We start from the raw sequence: 6,110 nt of genomic DNA on the forward strand, positions 1-6,110 counted from the left end.
TGATGGTAGGAATGTACAATCTTTGAATGGGTATTATTATGCATGCAAAAAACATGGGTACAAGGCTATTGAGTGGAGATGTAATTTCAGAAGGAACGTAAGTGGTCTCCAACAAGGTCCTACTTGTTATAATTGCAAAAAATCAAGACACATTGCTAGGTTTTGGAAAAGAAAGAATGAGAAGAAATTTACTCCAAAAAATAATATTAGCATTAATTACATAAAGGATAAGATGCAAAAGACATGTGTGGATAAATCTAATGAGAATATAGATGGCAAGGTAGTGGATGGATTTGTACCTACTAGTGATGCAGATTCTTTCCTTAAAAACTAGATACAATGCATTATCTAAGGGGAAGAACTTGTTTAAGACCTTAAGGACCCCCCTTATTGTGTGGAAGTTAGATTAATTTCAACATGGAAGATATTAGGAAGTATTTCCAAAACATTCTAGATGTTTGCAGTGATCTATAAGGTATTTGTGATCATTGGTGTAACAGAGTATCAAGTTTTTATTTGTAACAGTCAAATACATTTAAGGCTAAAAACCTAAGTTGGTGGAGTTAAAAGATAAATTATTTTTTTGAATTAATTTTGACTACTTGTGATCTTATGAATTTGAGTGCTATTGTGTGTGAAAGATATTTCTGGTGCTAACCCTAGTGACAGTGTTTTGAGGTATTCTACAAATTTGGTATTTTCAGTTTAGTTTATTCGATCAAGATGGCTACATAAATTGTTGTTGACATGTCTTTGAATCCATTACTATAATTCAAACCCTATCCTTTTGTGGAAACAAAGAGAGATAAGGAAGGAGCTTTGTCAAAGATGTCATTATATATTGTATACATAAAGGATGTTAGAGCTTCTATCCATGTGCCCGTGCCAAAGGTTAGTCATGTAAAGTTTAATGATTTGTGGAAGCAGCTAGTAGAAAATGACCTAACGACATTCAAACAACAATATAAGCATATTCTAGAGTTAGGGTTGAATATTTGGAAGGAGTTCTCTCATTTCAGCTATGAGCATGTTTGGATTTAGATCACCTTGAGCTGAATTCATGGAGATGTTATGTTTCTAGAATGCCTACACAAGATCACAAAGAATTTCATTAGGGCTCTAACAGGGCTATACATCTTTGGCACACTTCATATTTTGAAGTTGGTAAAGAATGACATAGTGTCTGATCTTACTAGTACAAAATCAAATGGAAGGGCTATGACTACTAAGTACATCACTGATCTAGGTGTCCACTATGTTACCAAAGGTTTGGTGAACAAAATTTACTATCAAAACCATGAGAGTTCTATCAGCGACATTTCTATACACTTTTCTTATCAAAAGGTGGTTGAAGGAAAGAAGTTTGATCTGTATGAACTTCTGACACAATAACTTCTAGATAATCTAGACACGACAAAGAAAATAAAGTATCTATTCAGGTATGGGTCCCTAATCATATATATGGCATTTATATTCATGAATGAGCTCCTGGACCATATTAAGAGTAATGTATGGAATAATTTCACTCTAGTAGCAATGCAAATAAAACATCATATTAGAAGTATTAATAATAATACAAAATCATACAATATTACATATTTGGGGTGGTCTAAGAATTTTCAAGACAAGGTGCAAGAAACAAAGAGGGTTCTTGCCAATTTGGTCTAGAAGTAAAGAAATGAGATCACCTTTCTAACTAATGAGGACCATTGCTATATTGAGGTGGTAGAGCCAAGGACTTCTTCACTACCTAAGTTTCCCTATGAGAAATCAAAGGAGTATGTGAAGAATAATATAGAGACCCTATTGCAGTTACCAGTAGATCATAGTGTAGAAATATTTGAGAATATAGCTAAATTATTGAACAAGATTATTTGAAAGAAGACTGAGACCGTACATGCAAAGTGAATGGATAACTTGTATAAAAGGATGAATCTTCCAATAGTAGAAGAAGAATTTGGAAAGAAAGTACAAAGTATAAATAAGTTAATATTTTCTTCTTCTCTATTAAAGATTGGTTCCTCTAGAACCCAAGTGAGTGTAGTATCAAGTAAGAAGAAAGGACAAAGACCTAAGCGAAAGGCAACAAGAGAGAAAACTGGTCTAGAGCTTGACATTGAGAAAGTTGATAGTAGTAGCATAGATGAGAAAGTGAGAAAAGAAATATTTGTGTTTAGAAAGAGGTCTCCAAGGACAAAAGTAAAGAAAGAGGATGTTGAAGAAGAAGAGGACAATGTTCCTCTGAGTTATAGAAAGAGAACTTTGGTCTCTTTGGTAGAGACCCTTGCAAAGAAGGGGAAGGAAATGAAGAAGAAAGAACTAGAGAAGACAAAGGTAAAGAAGAAGAAGAAGAAGACAGGTTCCCCTCTAGTTGATGTTGATTATCAACCAATTGATTTTGGCAGTCCAATGAATGTTATTTGTCAGCATGAGTCCTTAGAGGTGTTCACAGAATTATATAAGGATGCCCCTCTAACACATAAAGAGAAGATAAAAAATCCATTATTAGTTATTTGATAACCTTTGACAAGAATGTGAATGATATTGTAGACAAGTTACCTATGGAGTTTCTAGAAGCCTTAACAAAAATAAGGAATGATACATCGATGAAAGAATCCAATATGAAGACATGAGCTTTCGATATGGTGTTTAGTCCTTTATCCTTGGAATATAGAGCCAAGATTGTGTAGGCTCTTAATATAAGATTTAGAACAAAAGAAAGAGTGAATATCATAATGGGAGATGATCTAGATGACTTTTAGAGGATAGTCAAAAAAAAAGGGGATGCAACAGTTGAGGCTACAAAAGAAATAAAGAATTTTGTGTCAAACACAAAAACTATTTTTAAAGGGAGTACACTTGGTGTCGGTAGTAGTACGGTTGATTTAGAGGAGACCTAATGAAAAATTAGGTGGTGATGGAGATCTAGAAACTAGTCTTTGTGATCACATGGAAATTGATAAGATGTTCAAATAGTTGCAAAGAGATTTTGGATAATACACAAGAAGAGATGCAAAAGGATGTGGAGAAAGATCTAAAGAACATGAGAATAAGCTAAACTTGTCAATCATTGTCAATATTGTCGAAATTATTGAGTATAACTTCTACACCTATTCCATGCACACAGAAAGAGAAGAATAATATTGTGGATAGGAGTTTTCCTTAGGTCAAACCCTAGTTTAAGAGTTGACCTTGAATGAAATAATGCAAGTACTAAAATAAATGTTGAGATATACCTCATATCTGCAATTGTTGATGGAGGAATTGATGATGCAATGTTGTTTGAATATAATAACAAATTTTTAATGTAATGGCATGACAAACACATGAACATGAAAAACCTTAATCACACACACATACTTGCATGAAGATTTATGTAACTTTTATCCACACACAGTGGCTTCACTTAGTGAACCTGAGTTATAGAATGTGTGGTCATGGCATACTAAAGAATCTCCCTATTTTCAAAAAATATTGCCCTAAACTCCTTTTTTGTCACCCCTTCCCAATACACATATTGAATCAAAAGCCCCCCTATTTTCACCAAATATTGTATTTTTTCATAGCCAAAATTAAAAACCCCCCTATTTTCACCAATAGGAAATATATTGCACCCTCATTTTTGGGATATTAAACATCCCAATATAAATGCACATGATATAAAATATTGCCTAGCTAGTGAAGCCCCCATGTCTCCACAATGCTCAAAGGATGAAATGCAACCTTGAATCTCTGAAAATACATGATGATGAATGCTTCACAAATGCACAATTTTATGGATAGCTTGTTTATGTAAAAATGAATTGATAGGATGTATTTATATAGAATTGTTCCCTAGGTAAATTACCAATTAGGCTAACCTCTAACGGTCATGTGTAGCCACGAGGACTAGAAGCCAATGGGGAGATAAAGGACCAGCCCCATTTCAAATCGGAGCTTGTTTAACTAGGACCATCCATGCCCTAGTCCTCTAGCAAACAAGACCAACATAAAGTAAAATGGGAAGGGAACTCTAGGGCCCAATAAATGGTGTTCATGACATCAAAGTTTGAGAATAGGGCCAAAATAGACCTAGGAAAAGGATGGGGATAGGACATGCTAAAGTAGGAGCACAAACATGAGGTGTAAATTGTATCGCTTACAATTTATGATGCTGCATTTATCCCCCCTTTAACAAGAGTATAAGCCTATGAAAATGCTCATGGTAAAGTACAAAGATGAGAGAGAGGAGAAATTAGGAGCAAGATCAAAAGGAGATAAGACATCACTAATTTCAAGGAACCAAGCCCCTAGTCTTAGGATCTTAACTCACATGTGCAAGGAAACACAAAACAAGACAAAGACAAAAATCCAAACAAAGACAAAAGACACACAACACAAGGGGTTAGTACTAAAAAAAGGCTCCAAGTCAACGAGTTGAAGAGACCTCAATAATCAAAATGTCCCAGCCACTAATATCGTTCTCAGAAAGCTATTACAAGAACATAAGCAATCACATGAAAAGATAAAGATCATGCATCAAATAATGAACCATGATCCACAAATATAAAAGCCATGAGCTCCTGGGGAAGGAAAAGGGAAGAACATGGATGCCACAGGGTAGAAAGTTGTGTTATGCTAGGTGATCCATGTTGGGGAGGAGAGTTGGAATAGTCTAGTTATGTTTTTCTAGTTCCACTCATCCTATTGTATATGCTGTTTCAGGTATCAGGATTTAAGCATCTTGAATAATACTTTGTTTGGTCTAGTTTTGAGCATGCAATAACCTATATAATACATGAAATAAAGCCCAATATGTCTAGTTTTGGAAACATCTCGTATAAGAATTTGTTGGTCTAGGTTCAAGAATGTGTACCCCCGTATAAGACATTGAAAAAAGTTGTGTCTAGTTTTGTACATGAAACATCTCATATAGGAATTTGTTGGTTTGGTCTCAACAATTAACACCCTATATAAGACATGGAATAAAAAATAGATATGCCTAGTTTCAGGAACATCTTATATAAGACTTTGTTGGTCTGTTTTCAAGAATGTGTACTCCCATATAAGACATATTAAAAGGCTACATCTAGTTTCAGGCATGAAACATCTCATATAAGAATTTGTTGGTCTGGTTTAAAGAATGAACACCCCGTATAAGACATGCAGCATATAGTACAAAAATATAGTACAAAGAGGGTGATATATAATTCCCCTACCCCCCTTAACATGTCAATATAATCCTATGTTGATGCCTTAAGGAAGATAGAAACTTCAACACCAAGGAGATATCATTTCATCAACAATGCTCAAAATTCCAAGCCAAACAATTTTAAATCCTATAAGTGAGGAAAAGATAGTTGTAAAAAGATATCATGCAACAAGTGTAAAGGGAATCCTTGGAGGAGAAGAAATATTTTCTCAAATAAATCTACGTCCAAGAGGAGATTTTGAACAAAAATAACTTCATCTACCAAAAGAAAGGAAGGAGAACAAGAATGCATACCTTCCCCCTATTGCTAGGTAAAAGGGATTCATGATGAAGGATGACACACTTTTTGACCCAAAGTAAAGAGTTTGTTTATAATAGAAATACATTGCCATGTGAAGAAGAGATTGTAGACAAGGATACACATCTCTTGCCTAAGAGAAAATCCATGAGAAAACAAACAAGTTCACACAAGGAATGAAATCATATCGTAAGAAAACACCACTCAACAAAGAAAAAGTGGATCCTTAGAAAGGATAAGGGAGATTTTATGCCCCCCAAGTATAGGGACAAAAAGAAGTGTTACACAACTTTCAAAGAGAGATTATACATGGGTAAGTGCACCAAGATGGTGAACAGGAAAGTGGCGACATGCAAAAAAAAAGAAAAAAATTCATAACCCATGAGTGTTCTATGAAATTCAAAAATGTGCTAGGCTTGGTAGCCAAAAAAAATTTTTAAAAAAAAAAAAGTTCCTCAAAACCCGTACGCTTTTTGAGGAACATTAATAAAAATAAAAAAGTTCCTCAAAACCTATATGTGTTTTGAGGAACATTATATTTTCTCACACCCGCTGGTTTTGGTCATTTTCAACACCGAAAAATATGGAATAACAACCCAAAGAAGCAAAAAAAACTTATAA

Source organism: Cryptomeria japonica, chromosome 4 (genome assembly GCF_030272615.1).
Source record: "Cryptomeria japonica chromosome 4, Sugi_1.0, whole genome shotgun sequence".
NCBI lineage: Eukaryota > Viridiplantae > Streptophyta > Pinopsida > Cupressales > Cupressaceae > Cryptomeria > Cryptomeria japonica.